The following is a 23,197-nucleotide window of genomic DNA, read 5'->3' as shown; positions in this document are numbered from 1 at the left end:
GCAACAGAAGGGTCTGGAACACCCTGCCCACAGGATGCTTGTGAAGATGTAATGAACTGTTTCAATAACCCTTAGCTGATGCTGTTAGGCTCTGCTACCCACGAAACAGCCCCCCAAAAGGGAAGACACAGCCCAAGGTCTGTTGGAGGCAAACCCCTTTTCACCATTCATGGCCTCCATAGTGTCACCTGTAGAATGGATCATTACACTCTAACAACTTATACCACTGAGCTAGTGTAGAGAAAAGTATAATATATGTAAAAACAACACTCATGGGCGTGGTGGCATAAGTCTCCCTCATTACTTGTGAGGTGGACCCCAGGATCCATCTCTCTTAGTGTCCTTCCACCTGCTCATCCTCCAATCTGCTCTGTCAAGAGCACTCAATTCATATTGAAAGCAGCTGCCAGTGTCCCATTGGTTATTATTTTAGTGACTTAGGTAGTGTTGCTTTCTCTCTCAGATGTTCTCTCTTCTTCACAGTGACATCATTCTCACTAAATAAATATTGTTTTTTTTCCACAGTGGTTTCCATCTGAGTTTAAAAAAAAAAAACATGCCAGTTATCTGCCTTGTGGCTTCCCTGCAGTCTGTAAGTGACCATACTAAAGACAGACATTAGCCGTTCATCCAGCGACTGTTGGGAGCAAAGGACCATGCATAGGCTCCACACAACTTCACTTCCCTGGCTTCTCAGACTAACCCACCAAGCTTACAAATTGTCAGTCTTACAAATATAAGGTAAGCAGGTCTGAGAGGCCAAGGGACTGGACCAAAATTTCCCAGCAAGGAAAATGCCCACAATTCTGGAGTTCTCTGTGTGGAGGCACACTTCTTGTACCGTGGTTACTCTTTCAGCACTTTGAAAACTGAGTATACGCAGATGGAAATCAAGATGAATAAACTAGAACATATCATGTGCTCCTCAATAGGACAACTACCATTATGGTTTGACCATGATGTGTTCTGCCAAAAAAGCTCATGGGTTGACAGTGTGGTCCCCAGCTGCTGGTGCAATTTGGAGAACGTCTAGAAACTTCAGGAGGCAGGGCCAATGGGGGAGGTTTGTCACTGATGGTATGTCCTCCGGGCCTCCATCTTGTCCCAGGACCTTACCTGTCTCTTCTCTGCTCTGTGTCCTCCATGAGGTGGGGAAGTTGGCTCTGCCAGCACTTCCATCCTGATGGATGCCAACCTCTGAAGCAGGAAGATGAAAAAAATCCTTCTTCCCTGAAACTGTTCTGTTCAGGCATTTTGTCAGAGTGATTTTTAAAAAGTGTCATAATTGTTTCAGGAACTGAGAGAGAAATTCTAAAGTGGCGATATATGAAAAACCCAGAACCGGATAAATGTATGTGGAGCCAGCCATTTTAACTAAACTTCTGTACTTGGCATACTCTCTGAAGGTTGTGGGAGATTTGCAGACAGCATGTCAACCAAAAGGAACAAGACTAATTGTTCTGTAGGTGGGTATTTTATTTTGTCTTGTCATAGTGTCTGGAAGTATGTGTGTATGTGGGTGGGGTGGTGGTGGACACAGCTACTGTCCCCACTGTTGACACAAAATACCTGGCCAGAGCAGTTTAAAAAGGGAGGTATTTGTTGTGGTTCACTGTTCAATGGTAGAGTCCATCATGGCGGGGAGTCATGGCAATGGCAGGAAGTTGAAGCGGCCGGTCACATTGCATCGGTGGTCAGGACACAGGCAGGGAAGGATGAATGCCAGCCTTCAGCTCATTTCCTTCTTTGTATGCAGTCTAGAATCCCAGCCCTGGAATTCCAGCGCCCATTTAAGGTGGGTCTTTCTACCTCAGTTTACCTAATCTAGAAGATCTCTCACAGACAGGCCCAGAGATTCATCTCCAAGGTGATTCTAGACCTTGTCAAGTTGATAATCCATATAAGCCCTCCTCGGGAGAAAAAGTCTATCATTTTCTAAGCACTCAGACAAGAGAATTGCTCTCCAGATATATCTGAATAAATTAATTTGCTAACTCAACTGTAAGTGCATTGTAATTCTGTGGATCTCTCCATCTCGGGCATGAGTTCTGGAAGATTCGGGGGCATTTGCTTCAACTTTGGAAGGAAATTCTGTATCATTTCTCAGCTGCTGCCCACAGATGATGTGAATTTATGGAGTGTTGGTCTGAACAAAAACAGCGCTACAACATAAAATGCATCATTAATACTTTAAAACCCAGTATGATTTATATTTATATAAATAACATAAAAGAAGCCAATTAAACCAAAGTCACTGGAGTGTAAATAACATAAAAACTTATTGTTCTGTAAGCCACTGAGAATAAACTAATAATGAATGTATTTATCATGCGTCTGAGAACCAAGCAGGTAGGAGTGGTTTAGGCTGGTTGAGGGAAAAGCTGCTTCTGCTGTCAGCTTCTAAGGTCGACCCTTCCTTTTCATCTAATCCAGATCCATTGAAAATGTGACATTTTCTCTGAATGTTACCTTTTGTCCATTTGAGTAATTAATGATTTCAGTGTAACAAGGATGCCTGGATTCAAACACTTTGTAATCTAACTAGGAGGATATTTAAAATTCATTACAGTACATTAAACTTGCAGGGAACAGTTAGCTCCGTGACAAAATAAATAAATAGCCAATTTGCTTTGATCAGCAGAAATTCTGATAAAATCAGCAAAACACCAATTAAAATGTGAAAAATGTCACCTACTCTAGTTATTCTAATGGAACATGGACTGAAAGGAAGAAACTGATTCAATGTTTATTTTTACAGCAGCTGTGGCTTTCAAGTGTACATCATTTGCTAGGGTATCTACCTCTTCCACAGCCCAGCCTTCGCCTGTGCGCAATTGGTAGAATTGCAAAGGTAGCTCCCAGGCTGTGGTTGAATTCTTTTCATTCTGACTAATCAGTGCGTGTGTGAGTGCGTGTGTGCGTGTGTGTGTGTGTGTGTGTGTGTGTGTGTGTGTGTGTGTGTTGAGACAAGTTCTCACAAAGATCCCTGACTGTCTGGAACTGGCTATATAGAGAAGGCTGGCCTCAAACACAGAGAGACCCCCTCCCTCTCCCTCCCTAGAGCTGGCATTAAAGACTGGCCACACCTGACTTGTTATGTGGATTTTGAGACAGGGTCTCATATAGACTGGTCTAGAACTCAGTATGTGGTTGAAGATGACCTTGAACTCTTGATCTGCCTGCCTCAACTTCCCAAGTGCTGGGATTATAGGTGAGATTTATCTGGTGCTGGCATCAAACCCAGGGTCTTTGTGCATGCTAGGCAAGCACTCTACTAACTTAGCCACATTCCTAGTACACATCATCGTTTTCTTATTTTAGCAGTCTTCTCTTTTTGAGAAGTGCTGTTAACTGATTGAGTGGGAAAGGAGCAGCCAAACACTCTAGGTATCGATTCTAGATTAATCATAGGGCTTTGATCTCATTTCTTATCATGGCACCTGTTTTAGTTTATTGCTACAACAGTATAAGAATTTCAGAATGACAAGTTCACGTTCACCCACAGGCAGGTGCCCAGTGAGGGTTTGGTAAATGAGCTCTGAGCGGATCCAGGACTCTGTCTCTTTTAGCTGGATCGGTAGCAGGTGATTCTCCTAACTCCAGAATGTCATGAATCCACTCCCGGTTCTCTAGAGAGCCAGAGAGACAGTAACTACAGGAAAAGACAGGGTCACTTAGCGTCTCATTGCACACCTTGTTTATCGAATTACAAAGAAAACAAAAATACGATTACTTTGAATGCACAGTGCCTTTCCTTCCCTCATCTGCCTTTTCTTCAGGGTAGGCAGTTTCTCCTTGACGGAAACCATGAATCATGTCTAACAAGCCCTGTGGAATCTCTGCCAGTTCTGGCCACTTCAGAGATCAGTAACAGGAAAGAAATGTGCAAGCGGCTTAGTGGGCGGGCGACACGGTCTCCTTTTCAGTCTTCTCAAAATGCTGCGTCATCATCTTTCAACCGTAAACACACTGGCTCTTTTAAAAAAAGTGTTTCCAGTGAGATCCTCTCCGTGGCCCCCATTCTACCCACAGCTTGTTCATTACCCAACTAGGAAACAGCCTAGACTTTCAGCAAATCCACTATTTCAAAACCCAAACAAACCACAGTTAAATCTGAAACCTGGGCAACACAGAGTAAACTTTAAATGTCAGTTTTAATGAATTTGAAACAAGTGATTGCCTGGGATGGGCTGCGACTGGATGTGTTGTTGAGCTATTGACTTTGTGGCTCACATTTTGCATTTGTATTCTGAATGGAGTTGGGAGTTTCCTTTAGTTGGTCCTTTTGACATTATAAGCTCTGCCTGTCTGCCTAGGCACACACTGCAAAAAACGTCACCATGAACACGCTCATAGGGTTTTATGATTATGCAAATCTTTTATTCATTCCAGGCAGTGTCTTGTATAGTCCAGGTTGGCCTTGAAGTCACTCCACAGTCTGAGATGACCCTGAACGTCTGATCCTCCTGCCTCCACTTCCCAAATGCTGGGTTTACAAATTTGAATCACCATTCTAGTTTGTTGTCCTCCCTGCCCCCAGGATCCAGCCAAGAGCTCCAACTGCACTACATGCCTGGCCTCCATATAATTACAGACCTGAGAGAGCATGCATAACCTTCCCTGCAGGAGGTCATCTTTCCATTTCCTTAGAAATCGTAACTTGTGGTGAAATCACGAAGACCTTTGAACACACCAACACTCTTCAACACCAGATCCCTGACGAGGCCCCTTGAAATGTCACTTCCCTGCATTTGTAGGATGAACAAACAGTACACCTAAGTGACAGGGTTGTCATAAAGTTGAATGATTGTAAATGTGAATTGTGTAGAACAGCGGCCAGCCCCCAGGATCGATCACACAGCACATTCCTATCGTATTTAGCTATGGTCTTGTACATCTAAAGAACAGCATGAGGCACTGTAATAGGGTGCAGAGGTGCTCCTCAACAGAGCTACAGATGTAGGATACAAATATATAGGCCAGAACTTGCACTACAATTTTTTTTGGTTTGTGCGTGTGTGTGTGTGTGTGTGTGTGTGTGTGTGTGTGTGTGTGTGTGTGTGTTGCAAACGTGTGTTCTGGTGCTCATACCTGTATGTGTGCACAGAGTCCAGAGGAGGACCTTGGATGTCCCATTTTTATCCTTATGCCTCTTGCTGAATCTGGAGCTAGGTTGGTGACCAGCAAGGCCCAGTGATCACTCTGTCTCCAACCCCCCACAGTGCTGTAGCTACAGGGGCACATAGGCAGCCCAACTTTGTACATGGATAGATTTGAATTCAGGTCTCCATGCTTGGAAAGCAAGTACTTACCCACTGAGGCATCTCCCCGGCCCAAACCACTCAGCTTTTATCTGAAATTCAAATTTAGCACCTCTGGGAACTCAGTGTTAGTGCGAGGTGCTGCCGGACCTGCGTGGCTCCTGGGTTTTTTCAGCCTTTGGGATTTAAGCAATGGGAAGGTTAGAAGTGGAGTGTCAAGATCTTACTGCTTCCCTTCACTTGGGAGAGACAGAAAGTTCCCACTTTCGCTGTGGATGTCCTTGAGATGTGGTGACATGCTGTCAGCGGCCCCTGCACAGGCTGATAACTCAGAGGCTATGATTCTCTTGTTTATGGCTCCTTCACCTCCACCGACATTTTTACTTGACTAATTCACTGTTTCAAACCAGCCAGAGGTGGGGGTGGGGGTGAGGCTAGAAATCACTCCAACTAAATGCTACTTTGAAGTTCGGTTACTTGGCTGGAAAACCGCAGATGAATTGATGGCTGCAGATGGTCTGAAATTTGAATGATTCTTTTTCCGCTTCAACTAAATCTATCGAGCACACCCAAATAATTTAAACGCGCTGAAAATAAGCAGTATCGGGGATTAATGAAAGCAATATGCTCAGTCTGTTGCATTTATTATTTTTAAATTATAGGGCTCGCACTTGAAGAAATGCAACGAGGTTGAAACGAAGCAATTTTGTTGTTAAATATTGTCATTTAGAAGAAAATGCCTGGGACCCTGGGACTGAAATTGTCCAGGCCGCTGCTGTTTTCTGGTGATCCTTAGTTCTTTTCTTGTCTTGTCTTTTCTTTTTTAAATAAATTTATTTATTTTACACCCTGGCCACAATTTCCTTCCCCTCCTCTCTTCCGAGTCCCTCACCCCACCCCACCTCGTTCTCAACCCCCAATCTCCTCCTCATCCATTTGTTTTAGGAAAGGGCAGGTCTCCGATGAGCAACAACAAAACATGACAGACATATCATGTAAGTCTTCTAAGCACCTCCTCCGGGCAAGGAGACCCAGTATGAGGAGTAGGGTCCCAAAAGCCAGTAAAACAGTCAGAGACAGCCCGTTCCCACTTTTAGGAGTCCGACAAGAGGACCAAGCTATGCAACTGTAAAATGTATGCAGAGTGCCTAGGTCAGTCCTATGCAGGCTCCCTGGTTGTCGGTTCAGTCTCTGTGAGCCTCTGTGAAACACAGGTTAGCTGATTCTGTGAGTTTTCTTGTGGTATCCTTGGCCCCTCTGCTCCTACCCTCCTTTCTCCTCTCTTCTGCAGGATTCCCCGAACTCTGTCTAATGTTTGGCTGTGGGTCTGCATCTGTTTCCAGCAGTTGCTGGATGAAGCCTCTCTGATGACAACTGGGCTAGGCACCAAGCTGGTCGCAGGAGATGGTCAGTGATAGATAATTACATGTCTACACGGTTGGGCTTGCCCGGCGGACCGCCTAACTGTTTCCGGTGTAGAATAGCCATCTCCGGGTCAGACATCTCGCGGGACCGGGACTCTGTGGCCTTACGTGGTTGCGTAAAGCGCGCGCAGCCATGTAATCTACACGCATGCGTGGAGTACCCACAGGAGTCCCTGTACGCATGCGCGGCCCAACCTTTAAAAAGCCGGCGCCATCTTGCGCGAGGCTCTCAGTCTCTCTCTGTCTCTCTCTCTCCCCACGCATGTTTCACCCAGGCCTGTCACCTCTATTCTCTTTAATAAAACTCTCCCGTGGTTCTGTCGTGTTCGGGACGTGTTCCTAGCGCTGCATAACTACTAACAGTCAGTTCAGGCTATGTATCTGCTATTTCTAGGAGTCTAAGCTTCGGTCATCTATGTAGATTCCTGGGAGATTCCTTTGTGCCAGGTTTTTACCTGACCCTCAAATGCTCCCCTGCCCGCCCGCCCGCCCGCCTTCCAGTAGTCTCTTTCAGTACCCTCCCCATCCTGTGCCTGATTGCTCATGTTCCCACTCCCACCTGCCCTCCGTCTACTCAAGAAATCTCTTCTATTTCCCTGATCGGCTGTGCATATCGCTCTGTATAAATAAAATGCTGTTTGGCCAGCGGCCAGGCAGGAAGGATAGGGTAGGCGGGACAAGGAGGAGGAGAATTGTGGGAAGTGGAAGGCTGGGTGGAGAGACACTGCCAGCCGCCGCCATGACAAGCGAGATGTAAGGTACTAGTAAGCCATGAGCCACGTGGCAACTTATAGACTAACAGAAATGGGTTAATTTAAGATATAAGAACTAGATACCAAGAAGCCTGCCACGGCCATACAGTTTATAAGTAATATAAGCGTCTGAGTGATTATTTTATACATGTGTTGTGGGACTGCGGGGGCTTGGTGGCACCTGGAGAGAAGCTCTCCAAGCAATAAATGGCACCCAAAGTGTTTGCAAGAGTTTCCACCTAAAACCTGAGAAAAAAAGATTCTAAAACGGAGCTAAAAACAGCTTGCTAGTTGTCTCTCTCAAGTTAGTGGCAGCCTGCCGGTTTGAGCTACTATGGTGTGTTCCTGGCACATGCATCTGACCTGCAGTGTGGTGGGAAGGAGGAGTCTACAAGTGACACTTTACTCTGCTGCATAGTGGATTTAACCTTTGCTAGTTAAAAAAAAGTTTCTGGGCTATGTGCTGCTTTGATAAAACTGCTTCTGATAGTTGATGGTACACATGGCTCCAGACCCAGAGCTGGCGGTAAACTGTACCACCGCCACTTTGGGAAGCTGAGATGGGTGGAGCCAGCAGCCACAGCAGCGTTTCAGTCTTACAAAGATGGATATTACACAGAGAATCTGGTTTATATTGTCTTTGGGATTTTTAACTACAGAAAAAGATTTGATCGTAAAAGCTGTTGAGTTAAACAAATATGTAAATTTTAAAGGTACCTTGACTTCAAAATTTGGATATAAGGATATGTTGCTTTGGAAAAGAGTCTCTGCTTTTGTTTCCACAGAAAACCAGAGGCTTTGGATTTGTTCCAGATTAAGATACATCAGGTTTGATTAGCCAAGACCACCTGAAAGGTCTCGGATGACACCATGGCCCAGATGATCCAACATCCAGAATGGTTTCAAGGCAACTGGCTCAGAGGTTTACCCTCACGGACTACTCCATAATCCTAAAATTTTCTTTATGTCCCCATAAGATACAGCGCCCACCTCCAGCAGGAAGTAGTAAGAAAAACTATGTCAAATTTCCTAAAATATTTAAAATATTATCAAGCTGGCTTTGGAGATGGAATTGGCTCACTCCTTCTCTAAAACCAAAAACATATTGCTAAAAAAAAAAAAAAAAAAAAAAAAAAAAAAAAGGTTAAGAGATTCTTATGTCCCAAATCAGAAGAGCCCTCTGATGTGGGACAGAGAAAAACCATTATTTTTATTTAAATCAGGTTGATTATAAATGTGATCTCTTTCTAAAGAAAAAAAAAGGGCATATGATCTAGATATAATAGAATGAAAGGGTAGATTAATGAACTTACTTTTAAAGAACAACAACTTGTTTAAAATGTCTTACATTGGTATAGATTTTAGTCTATTGATACAAACTTAAAGTTAATTTTGTTATTCTGTATATATATTTCTACTCTCGTTTGAGATATTATGTTTATGCAACTCATTTAGATTGTAATGGATAATTAAGAAATACATATCAAGTAGTCTTCTATGATAGTTAAACTTATAGTCATGTTAAGTTTTCTAGGTATACATAGATATATTTCAGATAGACAGGTAATCTTCAAACACTTCAAAGGTCTACAGAATATGGCATTTAAAATACTTTTAAAATTTAGACTTTCTGGACAATGACACATATCTGCTCCTGGCAGCACCAATTTCAGAGAGGAGGATGGGCATTAAAGACACTTCATATGGAGTTTATCTTCACCTTGACAAAAATAGCCATTTGGGCAAGAAACTGTTCTTGCCTGGACTGCTTGATCAACTGGACATGCAGGACCCATAGAAAGGTAACCACTGAACTTTGCTTGACAAAATGTTCCTTCAGGTTCCTGCTTCACAGAGGAAACTGCCAAACATTCTACAGGACACTGAGAGAAGTGACCAAGAGACTCTAGCCCTGTGGGCTGAAGACAAATGCCCCAACTTTACAAAGGAACATTAGGTGACTGTCCAGGCTGCCATCTGTCTCTGTCGGTATACCCTGCAAGACTCCCAAAAGTTGCTTGCATCCTTCTCCCAGTTCTCAGGTAATATTATATCCTTCTGAGGTCTTTGATGTGGTTGAAGACTAGATAGTTATAATTTCCTCAGTTATGATAAACGATAGTTAGATATAGAACCTTAGACATAAATATAGGATAGATAGAATATTTTGTTTAATTTTGCCAAAACAAATAGACTAGGTATTGTAACTATAATTCTTGCTTGATAATTGTTTTGTTATATATAATTTTACTATGTAAAAGTTAAAACCTTCCTCTAAAAAAAAAAAAAAAGAAAAAGGGAAGTGCTGTGGATATCACTCTGTATAAATAAAATGCTGTTTGGCCAGTGGCCAGGCAGGAAGTATAGGCGGGACAAGAGAGAAGAGAATTCTGGGAGGTGGAAGGCTAGGGCAGAGAGATGCTGCCAGCCACTGCCATGACTAGGAAGATGTAAGGTAATGGTAAGCCACGAGCCACGTGGCAAAGTATAGATTAATAGAAATGGATTAATTTAAGATAGACGAAACAGATAACAAGAAGCCTGCCATGGCCATACAGTTTGTAAACAATGTAAGTTTCTGTGTGTTTACTTAGTTGGTTCTGAGCGTCTATGGGCCTGGCGGGTGAGAGAGATTTGTCCTGACTGTGAGCCAGGCAGGAAAACTCTAACTACACTGATCCTTAGTTATTTTCATGTGTGCGCACACACACACACACACACACACAAAACATAAAAATAGGAAAGTCCCTGTGACCCAATAGAGAATTAACTAGACTTGGGGCAAAGCTGTGTGGACCATGGGACCTAGGAAAACTTAGATGGCTTGCAGATCCCTGGCAATTTCTTCAGGGCTGTTTTTATCAGTATGTGAGCTTGAATTTAATACTTTGAAGACAAAGTAGGGTCTTGGAAAATTCTAGTCATGGAGCCAAGAAGACCTAGGCATCTTCCCAAGGGCTTTTTTTTTTTTGGTCTGGGGAATTCTCTGGTTTCATTCCATTGCTGTAGCAGGTACCAAGACCAAAAGCAACTTAGGGGAGGAATGGGTTAGTTCAGCTTATGGGTCACAGTCCATCACTGACATAAGCTAGGGCAGGAACCCAAGCAGGAACTTGAAGGAGAAACCATGGAGGGAATGTTGCTTGCTGGCTCACTAAGCCATGCTTAGCTGGCTCTCATACACATTCAGGACCACCTGTCCAGGGAATGGTGTTGTCCACAGTGGGCTATCCCTCTACAACCACCACCACCACCACCACCACCACCACCACCACCACCACAACCCACGCTACTGCCCGCCTCCACCAGTTAACAATCAAGACAATTCTCACCACTAGACAGGCCCACAGGCCAATCTGATCTAGGCAATTCCTCTCTTGGAAGACTCTAGGCTGTGTCAAGCAGGAAGTCAAAACTAACTAGAACAGGAAGGTTTAAAATTTTTCAACAGTTTGTGCCAGATGTTGACAATGGTTTAGAAGGAAAGTGGGCTTCGGAGCTCTGTGAATTTAGTCAATTTGCTCATCCTGAGGTTGGGGTTTCTTTCTTGGAAAGTGAGTGAGCAAGAGGCAGGGGAATCCAGCTACAGAGAATTTGTGCAAATGGCGCCTCATTCCTGAGGAGCAGATACAGGAACTACTTATTGTTCTTTCATTATTATTTTTCTGCTCTAATTTTTTTTAGAAATGAAAATGAACAAATTTAGAGTTGCCAGATAAAGTAAAGGATCCCTATTTGCATTTTAGGTAACAATGAATATGTGCTTTTGGCCTAGGGACATGGCTCAATTGGTAAAGGGCTTGCCTTGCAAACATGAGGACCTGAGTTCAATCCCCCAAACCAACATGAAAAAAGTCACACACAATAGGGCATGCTTGCAGTCCTGGAGCTGAGAAAGTGAAGACAAGAGTGGAGGCAGACTTTCCTTTCCTGCCTGCCAGTTCCCAAATAACTGACATAGAGACTCAATATTAATTATAAATGCTTGACCAGTAGCTCAGGCTAATTACTAACTAGTTCTTACAACTTAAATTAACCCATTTCTATTAATCTATGTGCTACCCCGAGGCTCATTTACTTCACGCTTACGAACTTAATGTTGCTTCTTTCGCATCTGGCTCTAGACTCCTCTTACTCCACCCTCTTTCTTCCCAGAGTTCTCTGTGTCTGACTGTCCCACCCATACTTTCTGTCTAGCTACCAGCCACTCAGCTTTTTATTAAATCAAGCTGAATGACAAACCTTACAGTGTACAAAAGGATTATTCCACAGCACAAGAAGATCTCTGAGGTTCACTGGCCAGATAGTCTAATCTAAGCCCCAGGCCAGTGAAAGACCCTGTTTCACAAAAACAAGTTGGGGACTAGAGAAATAGCTCATTGGGTAAAGGTACTTGCAGCCAAGCCTGACATCCTGAGTTCAAACCCAAGACCCACATTACTGGGGAGGGGATGGGGCAGGGAGGCAGACTCCCTAAAGGTGTCCTTTGACCTCCACACATGTGCTACAGCATCTAATAAAACATTAATAAAAGGTGGATGGCACATAAAAAATGACACACGAAGTTAACCTCTGGTCTCCACATGCGTGCACACAAACACACACACAAGTAAGCCTATACAAACAAACATATACATTCATATACTCACATACAGATATAAAAAACGAGGTGATTTTTATGTCTCTTATATGTTACTGATGAATAATGAATAATTTCTAAGCATAAAGCTGTACTATACTAACCCTGTCTTGGAAAAAAAAAAGTTCTATACATAAGGGACTTACATACACTAATAAATAGTCATTGTTGCTTATTTGAAATTCAGTCTTAACTGAGTATCAGCCGCAAACAAAAGGCTCTTTCCAGGAAGACCATTGAAATTTTAAGGTTCAAATTCTCCTGCTTAATGAACTTTTTGTAACCCTGTGATTTCTTTTAAAAATTATTTTCTTTTAAAACTTGTGACACAACAATTTTAATTTAAGGAAAGATTCTGCCTCCTCTATGTTTGGGCATTTCAGTTACAGGCAGAGTCCTGTACATGTGGGGCCAGCTGAGGTGTGACCTCATCTGGAAAATGCAAGCATCAGGGACAGCCAGCGTACATCAGTATGCATGTGACTCCGTGTGAAGCATGGCACAGGGTGGAGCATGAAAAAGAGGAGCTATTCCTACCACTTGGTTACCTGTGCAGAAAACATGTGCCAGGCTCTGGCTGGGTGGAAGACCCTACCTAACAGAGGCACTGGGGATAGAACAGTGAACAACCCACCACTGGGAACATCTCTATGGCACATACCCTGTTGCATTAAATTTACTCCCTGTGATGAACAGCTTTAACTGTCAGATGGCCACAACCTCGATTCACCTGGGAATAGAGTCACAGTGAAGGGTTATCCAGATCAGGTTGATCCATGGGCATTCCCCCCCCCCCCATGTGGGATTGGGTTGACTGCCTTAGGTGGTATGGGAAGACCCAGCCCGAACATGGGCAGCACTGTTCCCTGCTTTGGGGTCCTGGATTGCATTAACAGTTGAGAAAGCTAATTGAGCACTAGGCATTCATGTATTTGTTCATTCTGCTCTTGATTGTGGGTGTGAGATGACTGGCTGTCTCAAGCTCCTGCAGCTGTGACTTCCTCACAATGACTTACTGTATAATTTGGAATTGAGAGCTAAAATCAGCCCTTTCATCCCCAAGTTGCCATATCGTTGGGACATTTGATCACAGTAACAGAAAGGAAAGCAGGACAGTCTCTGAAAGTGAAGACTGATGAGGATGTTCTAAAGGAAAGCAGGACAGTCTCTAAAAGTGAAGACTGATGAGGATGTTCTAAAGGAAAGCAGGACAGTCTCTAAAAGTGAAGACTGATGAGGATGTTCCACGTGAGTGTGATGGAAAGAGGGAAGGGAAGAGGGTGAGAGTGAAGGTTATTCTCAGTAGAGAGAGGAAGGGATGAAGGTGGTGCCGATGATTGACATCTGATCAAGGGCCTCAGGGACACCACACAGCAGGCCACACAGATATCTAGGGGAAAACATAAGAGCAAATCATTATTGCCCAGGTAGACCCAGAAACTTGACTGTGATTTTAGCAAGCCAGTCTATGTGGAAAAAATTGTCCATCTTCCTGTGGCCCGAGGTCTCTTGTGGTCAGATCCATCCCAAATGCTGCTGGCAAGGCTAACTTGTGTGTTGAGGTCTCAGAGGGCCATCTGAGTCTCTTCTCATGGGGAGCAAACACCGCCTACAGTGACTGGCTTCTTCTAGCACTGAGCTGAGAATCCTGCAGTGTCCTGAGTGAGAAACTAAGCACAGCACTGCCCAGCTCCTCCCACTCTGTTGCTCCCTGGTCTCCTGGTGCTTTTCATCACTTTTACTTCCTGCTCTTTCCCTAGTAAATAGCCACTACAGAATGCCCTCCCTCTGAGAGGCTGCACTGAAGCCCATCGCTGGCATGAGGCTGTATTTCCCTTAACCAGGCAGTGCATTTAACTTAGTAAGGTGACCTTGAAGAGCAGTGGCACTTGTTGAAAAATCTGTTTAAAATGCAGCTTCACTGATTTTCTAATTCTTTCAAAATTTCCTTCTCCTCGACCTCCTGAAAGTGATTTCAAGAATACAGCAGAATTATTTCCAATTATTTGTTCATAGGCCAGTATATTAGAGCAGTACTTTGTACCTGCAGCTCACTTTTAGGTAACATAACATCTCTTCATGTCGATCATTTTCTCTTTCTTTTCTTTCTTTCTTTCTTTCTTTCTTTCTTTCTTTCTTTCTTTCCTTCTTTCTTTCTTTCTTTCTTCCTTCCTTCCTTCCTTCTTTTCTTTCTTTCTTTCTTTCTTTCTTTCTTTCTTTCTTTCTTTCTTTCTTTCCCTTTTTCTTTCTTTCTTCTTTCCCTTCCTTCTTTCCAAGTCTAGCCCAGGCTGGCTTTGAACTCATTATGTTGCTGAGGATTGAGTTTATTATGTAGCCTGATCCTTTTGCCTCCACCTCCTGAATGCTGGGGTCACAGCTGCGTGCCACCACACCCAGTTTTATGCAGTGCTAAGGATGGAACCCAGGGCTTCATGAATGCTGGGTAAGCACCCTACCAACTGAGCTACAGCCCAACCCATGTTTATATTTCCTTTGGCATAAAATACAAACTGTGGTATGAATGCATTATGATCTATATATCCAATGTTCTAAAGGTCTTGCACTTTTTTTAAAGTTCTCTTTCCTTCCAGATAATATCTCATCACTGTGGAGCAAGTATACAACTTCTAAAGACATTGTTCCTGGGTCTATCCCTACCAGAAGTAGCTATGGTGTTCCCAAGATCCTGGGTATAACAGATCTGCTGTGGGATGTTGTAGTTAGAGTTTTCCTGCCTGGCCCAGTCAGGACAAATCTCTCTCACCCGCCAGTCCCACAGTCTCTCAGACCTAACCAAGAAAGCACACAGAAATTTACATTGTTTAGAAACTGTATGGCCATGGCAGGCTTCTTGTTATCTGCTTCTTCTATCTTAAATTAACCCCATTTCTGTTAATCTATTCTTTGCCACGTGGCTTGTGGCTTAGCAATGTCTTTACACGTTGCTTCTCATGGCGGCAGCTGGCAGTGTCTGCTCCCAGCCTTCTACTTCCCAGAATTCTCTTCTCTCTTGTCCCGCCTATACTTCCTGCCTGGCCACTGGCCAATCAGAACTTTATTTACACAGAGCGATATCCACAGCAGGATGTCTTTCTGTATGCTGTGAATATGTGTTGCTCTGGTTGGTTGATAAAATAAAGCTGCATTGGCCTATGGCAGGGTAAAGTACACTCAAACTAAAGACAAGACAAAGAAGGGTGGAGTCGAGGGAGACGCCAGCCAGCAGCCCAAGGAGCAACAAGATGCCAGCAGACTGGTAACGCCACGTGGCAACATGCAGGTTAATAGAAATGGGTTGAGTTAAGTTATAAAAGCTAGCTAACAAGAATCCTGGCCTATAGACCATACAGTTTGTAAATAATATAAGCTTCTGTGTGTTTACTTGGGACCAAGTGGCTGTGGGACGCAGGTGGGAGAGATTTGTCCAGACTGTGGAGGTGGGGGTGGGGGTGGGGACAGGCAGGACAGGAGAAACTTCTGCCTACACAACTCTGTGACAAAGTATCTGAAAGTTTGAACAAATAAAGAGCTAGGAACAAAGGTTTCTGGAACTTCTGCCCAAGATTTGTGGGTCCTATCTTGATGTCTTTCAAGAAAGTTTCAGAGCCATTTCCCAACTACTACACACATAAGAGTCCACTAGCAGGAGAGACTTGCAGAGGTCAGAAGTTCCCCACACTGAGCCCTTTGATCTGTTGAAGGGCATAGAGAGCAGAAAAGGTGTACTTCCGGTTTGATCACTAGCTGAGAGCAGTGGCTTGAATCACGAATGTCCCCTGTGTGCTAAAAGCTGGTTGCCAGAATGATGCTATTGGGAAACGGTGGGAACTTTAAGAGTTGAGGTCCAGTAGGGTCTTCAGGTCATTAAAGAGGGCTGGAAGAGCCTGATTCTCCTGATTTTGCTTCCTCATCCTGAACCCCATCATGAGCTGCCTCCATGATAGGTACCTCACCCCAGGTCAGAAAGACACACTAGGCAATCCCGGCTAGAACTTCTGAACCCACGAGCCGAAACAAACCTTTTCTTTTTTCAAGTTAATTACCTTGGGTAACTTGCTATAGTGACAGCAGGCCAAGCGACACCAGTCACCCATCTGGCAGGTGAGGCCCTGCGTGTCTTTCCGCTAAGAGCTGCCCTTTCACCTCCTTTCCGTAGATCTTTGGTACAGCTTCTCTCACCCTGGAGGAGTATAACCTGCAGTATAGAAGTCTTAAAAACAGTAAAACCCATCGGTCTAGTACAGCAGGCTGGTTCTATCTAGGAGACTCACCTTAACAAAAATACCCTTTTTACCTTTCAACTACTCTATATTTAAAGTGAATTCTTTTTTTTTTATTTCTTTATTGATTAAAAAAATGGTTGGGAGTCAGGTATGAGGGTAAAACCTGATAGAGGCACAGAGAAAAACTGATCGGTGACCTCTACTCTCCACTCTTCCCCCCTGGGAAGGGTCATTATCTCCTTTGGCCCCTCCTTATTCCTCTAGTCTGTCAGTCTGTCTCCTTGAGTCGGCCAGAAAACTCTATAGTCCACTCTGGCCAGCTGAACATGGACCCCGCCCTCCAGAGCAAGGCCCGACTCCATTGGCCATCTTGGAGCCATAATACAAACAAATCTCCCGCAACGTACACTTCATTAAGTAAGCAACAATTTCTCATTGTAATCATCTACCTTAAAAATTTTTGATGGGAAAAGAAAATTTCTACCAAATGCTACACTGTGATACTGAGAAGGAATTCCAACTTCTCAGAAGTTGTTTCCATCTTAGGACAACAACAACAATAATACGACCTAGAAAACCAAAACATCAGCAATGGTCCCCTCATCCCCCAAAAACTAACTCAGAATTTTAAAAGGGTAATTTCCCAAGTGCAAGCACCATGAAAGAAAATATGTATGTATTAGTAAAGAAAAATCCAGCTTCCTCTCCATACTGTTCAGTTATTCTTCTCATTTCTTAATAGCCCTACATTCATAAAAGGCCAAAGGACTCTGACCTTGCCAGGCTAACTGAGCAGGAAAAGGCAATCATGTGTATAAGGTTGTCACCTATCCCACAAATTATGATAAAATATACCTCAGCATCAGGGAAAAGAGTTGCATTTCTCGGGTGACATCCACAGTGGTACGTATAAGAATTTAAATAGAGGAGCAATTTATCTCACACTAACGTGTTTTATGGCTATCATCAAGCATGATGTCTTCAGAGGCTGAAGAGTGATGTTTTTATGAACTTGGACTCCTGACTGTATTGTCTCTGCAGCTCAGAAATGATCTCTCCATCTTCTTAAAATTTCCCTTCCTCACCCCCTGCTTTTGCTCCTTTTTTTTTTTTTTAAGTAAAAGGAAAATGGGGCAGGGTGGGGGATAAAATGAATCCACATCAGACAAAGGGCACCCGAACAGCTCTCCAGCCCTGCATAGTTTTGGAATGAATGATTATCTGGCTAATTAGTGAAATAAATAATAATAATTGCCTGTCCCTCCTCATTAGAGCCCTTAATAGCAAATGGAACCCCAGTGCAGAGCTCCAGAGAGCTGGTTTAAAGTGTAGGATTCAATTCTGAGTTGGGGAAAAGAGGAAAGGCTGTACACTGCAGATAGCCATGTGGGAATGCTAGACTCTGGGGGCACCAGAAAGCCTGGGGGCCACCACATCTGCAAGACTTGGGCTGGAGAGGGAACGCTGCTGTGTTCCTTCCCCACTTAAGAATTCTACTACCTTCTGAATGTCCAAGAAGTGACAGACAAGTTCTCTGGGAATAGACCGCGGGGGCAGAATATGGGCAGACTCTCAATAGTCTAAGATGTATCTATCCTCCAATGTCCATGTTCTTAGAGTCTGGTTCAGCCCGCTGCAGCCTTTCCTTCCCGTGAGCTTCTGAGGATGCCCAGAGTCCACGTGCACATCTGGATTCTCAGGGACTATCCCAAGTACCCACTATGGAAGACCTCTACTGTGGCTAAGATATGGCTGGGTGGGCAACTCCAGGCATTAAGCATGCCTTTTGTCCAGTGAAGAAGATGCAGGAAACATCATCATCACCACCACCTCCCACCCACATATACTCATAATCAAAATTAAAAACCTTAAAGTTTCCCTGTCCCTGTTCAAAGAAATGTGCTCTTTGGTCACTAAAGACTGGTCTCAACTCAGAAACAGGACCTACTTGGAAAAAACTGTGTGGACACCCAGGCACTTGTGTTCAGAGCAAAGTTTTCAAAGTTGTAGGTGTTTCAGAGGCTTCAGGGTGCATTGGGAGGTAGCAGCTGCCAACACAGGAGGGACTCGAAGAAAAGAACCTCAGAGGGAGTGAAAGGCTAGCCTGGGACCTGAATCTTTCAGAAAAGAAATGGATGGTATTGGGAGATTCAGTGGCATCCCCTCTCCCCTTCCATCTAAGTTGTGAATGAAGATTTATGGGCGGCTCCATCCACCCACAGTCCCGTGTGGGCTTCGGCGTACCTTCATTTTCTCTTGTCATGCACACGAGAAAGATGGGAAAGAAAAGAGATTTTTCTACCTTGGTTTGCCTTGACGCGGTCCCTTGGGAGGGGAAGCAAGACAGCTTGCTAGGAAGGCCTGCCAGCGGGCTAAAGCTTGGGTGTAGGCTGGGTTCCTGTGTACGTGACAGAAGTCTGTGGTTGACTTTTTCCTGTTTTGTACTCCTAGAATCTGTGTAGTCCAAGCTCAAGGTGTGGGAAGGGTCAGGTGTCTGGTGAGGGTTGCTCTCTGCTCCATGATCGTGTTTTATCTCCTGTTGCTGCATGCTCACACTGTAAAAGAGCAAACAGATCTTTTCAGCTTTGTGTGTGCACATGTGTGTGTCTCACATTGTAAAAGAACAAACAGATCTTCTCAGCTTTGTGTGTGTGCACATGTGTGTGTCTCACATTGTAAAAGAACAAGCAGATCTTTTCAGCTTTGTGTGTGCGCGCATATGTGTGTGCGCAAGTGTGCACACGCAAACATGCCATAGCTTAGAGGACAACTTTCTAGGAGTTAGTTCTCCTTGTATGAGGCATAGTCTCTCTTGTTTCTGCCCCTGACTCCCGGGTCTCCAATCCCATCTTGCTATTGGAGTGCTGAAAGAACAGATGTATGCCACTGCATCTGGCTCTTTGTGTGGACTACAGGCATGGAACTCAGTTCATCAGCCTTATGTGGCAAGAACTCTTATCCGCCAAGCCATGTCCCCAGCTCTGCTGTAAGGGTTTTTATTCTTAGTATTTCCTATGGACTCTGCCTCTGAGATCCACCTCATTCTGAGTGGAACCATTCTATTTACTAACTTGACCTTTGACCTTGGCCACACCTCTAACTTCTCATCCGCTCTGACCTTGCCTGAGAGTCCCTCCCACCTGCAACAAGTTGTCTTTGGAGGTTGCCCCAATTCTGGGCCAGCCCAGCCATGAATCAAGTTTAAGTTTCCCACGGCTTGAACAGAGTATATCTGTGTTAAAGCCTTGTCTCTCCCTTCCTTACCAGTGTAAGAGATTTAGCCAGGGTGATTTTATGAACCAAAATGCAAACAAGTTTTGGGGAAGATCTTCTGTCCTCAAGGGAGTGACCATGATTTCCTATGTTCTGAGGACATATTGATTACAGCTTCAGTAACATCTATTGGGGGAGAAAGCAAAGTAACATAGTGAGTATACTAATGATGATTTAATCAATATTAAAGTTACCAAGAGACTGGGGCTGCAGCTCAGTTGGTAAAATGCCTGACTAGCATGCTCTCAGCCCTGAGCTGGATCCCAGAATCATATAAACCAGGTGTGGAAATGCATGTCTGTGTTTCCAGTACTCAGGATCAGAAGTTTAAGGACCCAGGTTTGATTCCCAGCACCCACATGACAACTCACAACTGTCTATAACTCCAGTTCCAGGGGACCTGACACCTCCTCTGGCCTCCTCAGGTACCAGGCACACAAGTGGTTTACAGACAAATGTACCATGTAGGCAAAGGACCCATACACATAAAATAATAGTTTTTTTAAAAGACTATTTAAAAATTGAATTATTTTGCTTTGTTGTATAAGGCAAGGTCTGTTATATAACCTAGGTTGGCTTCAAACTTGTGATTTTCCTGCCTCAGCATCCAGTGTTGGAATTGCAGGCCTATGCTACTATGTCTAGCTAGAAACATGTGTCTTAAAGTGAATTGTTTAAATTAAGAAAACTTAGTAGTGTCCCTCACTTACCTTCCAGTTGTGAACTAAGATTCTGGTTCCTTCCCTTTGGTATAGCCTACCCACTAACTATATTGTATTAAATAGCTGTGACTTTAAAAGATAGACATCTGCAAATATTACATATTAAACACAAACATGACCTGGGACTTTTACACCAGTGTACACCCCCTTTGGCTCTGAGAAGTCTGTCTGGGGTGCCTTTTCCATGAAGTTTCCTGTCCATGGCCCCATAAACATAAATCATACGTGCAGGAAGCTCTTCTAATAACAGCTACGGTAGAAACGTGAGCTTTAGACACAGACTGGAGGTTGATGGTAGGAACTGAATCTAACCAAATGAGAGCTCCACTTGGTGCGTGGCCCCTCCCTGGTATGGGGTCAGTTCCTAACAGAAAATAACAAAACATGAATACAGTGCCTAATTAAATATTTCAGAGGATCTAATTAGAAGCCCCCACTGTTTGCCCTGATTACCATGTGGCTGCATCTACAGATGCTCAGAAATCTAAAGGCAATAAGTTCTCAGGCCTTCATACAGTTATTTTCTTCCCCCTGTGTGGACTTGCCCAGGAAATGAGACTTAATGAGTCCCAGTCCTCCCTGGGAATCACAGGAGAGCTTGTTAGCCTGTCGTCGGGCCCCTACCCACTGGCTGCCCACAGTATGACTAGGATTGCCTTTGAGTTAAATAGATCACGGAGAAGGAGAATCCCGAAGAGTGTTGTGTGTGAGTGCTGCGGACTAAGCTGTACAAACATGTTTATATATGTTAGGAGGCATCTGAGACAGAGGTGAGAGAACAATGGAACCGCCTTCCCTGGCAATGGCGTGACATAGATGACCCTTTGTCACACAGAAACGGGTGTAACGTTTACACATTCACTAGTCCTTCCAAATTTCCCCGGATGCCCAGACTAAGGTATGAGGGGAAGACAGGAGGAAAGAGTCATGATTCTTAGGATCTGCCAGAGCGGGGAGTTCCCACACATGCTTCCGTGGCTGTCACCAAGGCCTCCTGATCTCACAGCCGTCACCAGCACTTCACTCCTGATCCCCTGGGAAGGGAAGACACTATGCTCTCAGACGGAAGCCCCAAGTGAATCCCTAGTCCTTGCCCAGGCCATCTTAGAAGTCAGGTACGCCCTTCTGGTAATGACGTCACCCGTAGAGGAAGAGTGACGTTAATGACCTTCAACAGAAGTCATCCTGGGACTTTCTGGGCTTTCTCAATGGCTGCCCTTCTTCCCTACAAATACAGAGAGCTGGTGCCACTCCGATAGGGGCGATTTACAGCCAGGGATCAGTGCCAGTCTCTGAGGAATGTCTTCTGAGCTAAACATGGGCTCTGAGACATGTTTGGACTAAATTCCAAGAGAATCTTAATTTAAACAAATATTGTTTTACACACACACACACACACACACACACACACACACACACTACTTTGGGTACAATTTCAGAGAGTTCTCATCTTATTTTAGACTTTCTTTGGGGTCCCCGAACCTCAATTCAATGTTCATATCTAGACTATGGTGTCAAGAGCTGTAAGAGAGCAGACGACTCCCCGAGGGCTTAAGCGGCAGGTGTACTTCCATCTCAGTCAATGCCATCGACAACTGACAGATGCATCTACTGTTACTCCTGATAATAAGGGCAGAGAGCACACTGTCTCCGTAGTGAGGGGCAATTGGGCTAGAACATCAAACAGTGTGGCTCTGAAATCTGCGCTCTGACCTAGGACATTATCCTGTCCATTTAATACAGTCAATTGTAAACACAAGTTCCCAGGAAAACAGTCACACCTGTGTAAAGATTCTACAAGACTGAGTATGTCTTCTGTGGGTCTGTAGAATTGGAATGCTGCATGTCTAGAGCTGGGTTGTCTTCAGCTACCTTTAGCCCCATTATTAGCCATTCATTGCCCACCTCTGAGTATGACCCAGCATTCTTTCTTATGCGCATTTGGTAATATCCTTTTTGGAATGTATGCATGGACCTCTCAGTTTCCACCAATACCAAGGCTAAGAATGTCAACAGCTAGCATCATCTGAGGACTAGAGCAGGCTTCCCACTTGGCTGTATGACCCTACCTACCTACCTACCTACCTACCTACTTACCTACCTAACTACCTACCCCATATTTCCACCAATATTGTTTTAAAGTACCTTGAGGGTTAGTGAGACAGCTCAGCAGGTGAAGGCACCAGCCACTAAGCCTGACAACCTGAGTTCAATCTTCAGCTACCTTGTACCCTCAGATAGACAGATAGATAGATAGATAGATAGATAGATAGATAGATAGATAGATAATACATACATACATACATACATACACACATACATACATACATACATACATAATAAAAAATGTAATAAGATTTAAAAAGTGTTGATTGATGGTTTTCTTGTACCATTACTATATGGATTTCATGAAACCGTTACCACAGTGGTACATGGTATTTGGGGTAGCCTGAATCTGTGTTCTTGACTACTTGTATTTGGCTCCAGAATAAACTATCTCTTATTCCCTTTAAGGTGAGAGTGGTTTTTTTTGCTTGACAATATTTTTCCTTTAAAGCATGTTCAGCCCTAGCTTTTTGTTTAATCCTGTAACTAGCTCCCAGGACTTAGACGAGGTGTCTAGTTCCACTTTGGTGGGTGTCAAGGGCATTTCCAACACGGAACAAGAGACTTACTTTCTGAACTATTCAGACAATGAAATCACAGTTGATGAAATTAAAAATTAAAAGCCACAACTCTGACTCAAGCCTCCCCCTTCCATTAGCCACAGTTTGGAACGCCCTGGGAGCATCTCAGAATCTCTCATCACAACAGACTTCTGTCTTGAGGGCGAAGTCAGCATGGAGGTGTTTTGAAGCCATGCGCCATTTCCTGCAGACACCTGGCCTCCTGTGGTTTACAGA

Source organism: Onychomys torridus, chromosome 7, assembly GCF_903995425.1.
Source record: "Onychomys torridus chromosome 7, mOncTor1.1, whole genome shotgun sequence".
Taxonomy (NCBI): Eukaryota; Metazoa; Chordata; class Mammalia; order Rodentia; family Cricetidae; genus Onychomys; species Onychomys torridus.
Note: the sequence above shows the minus strand (reverse complement) of the source record.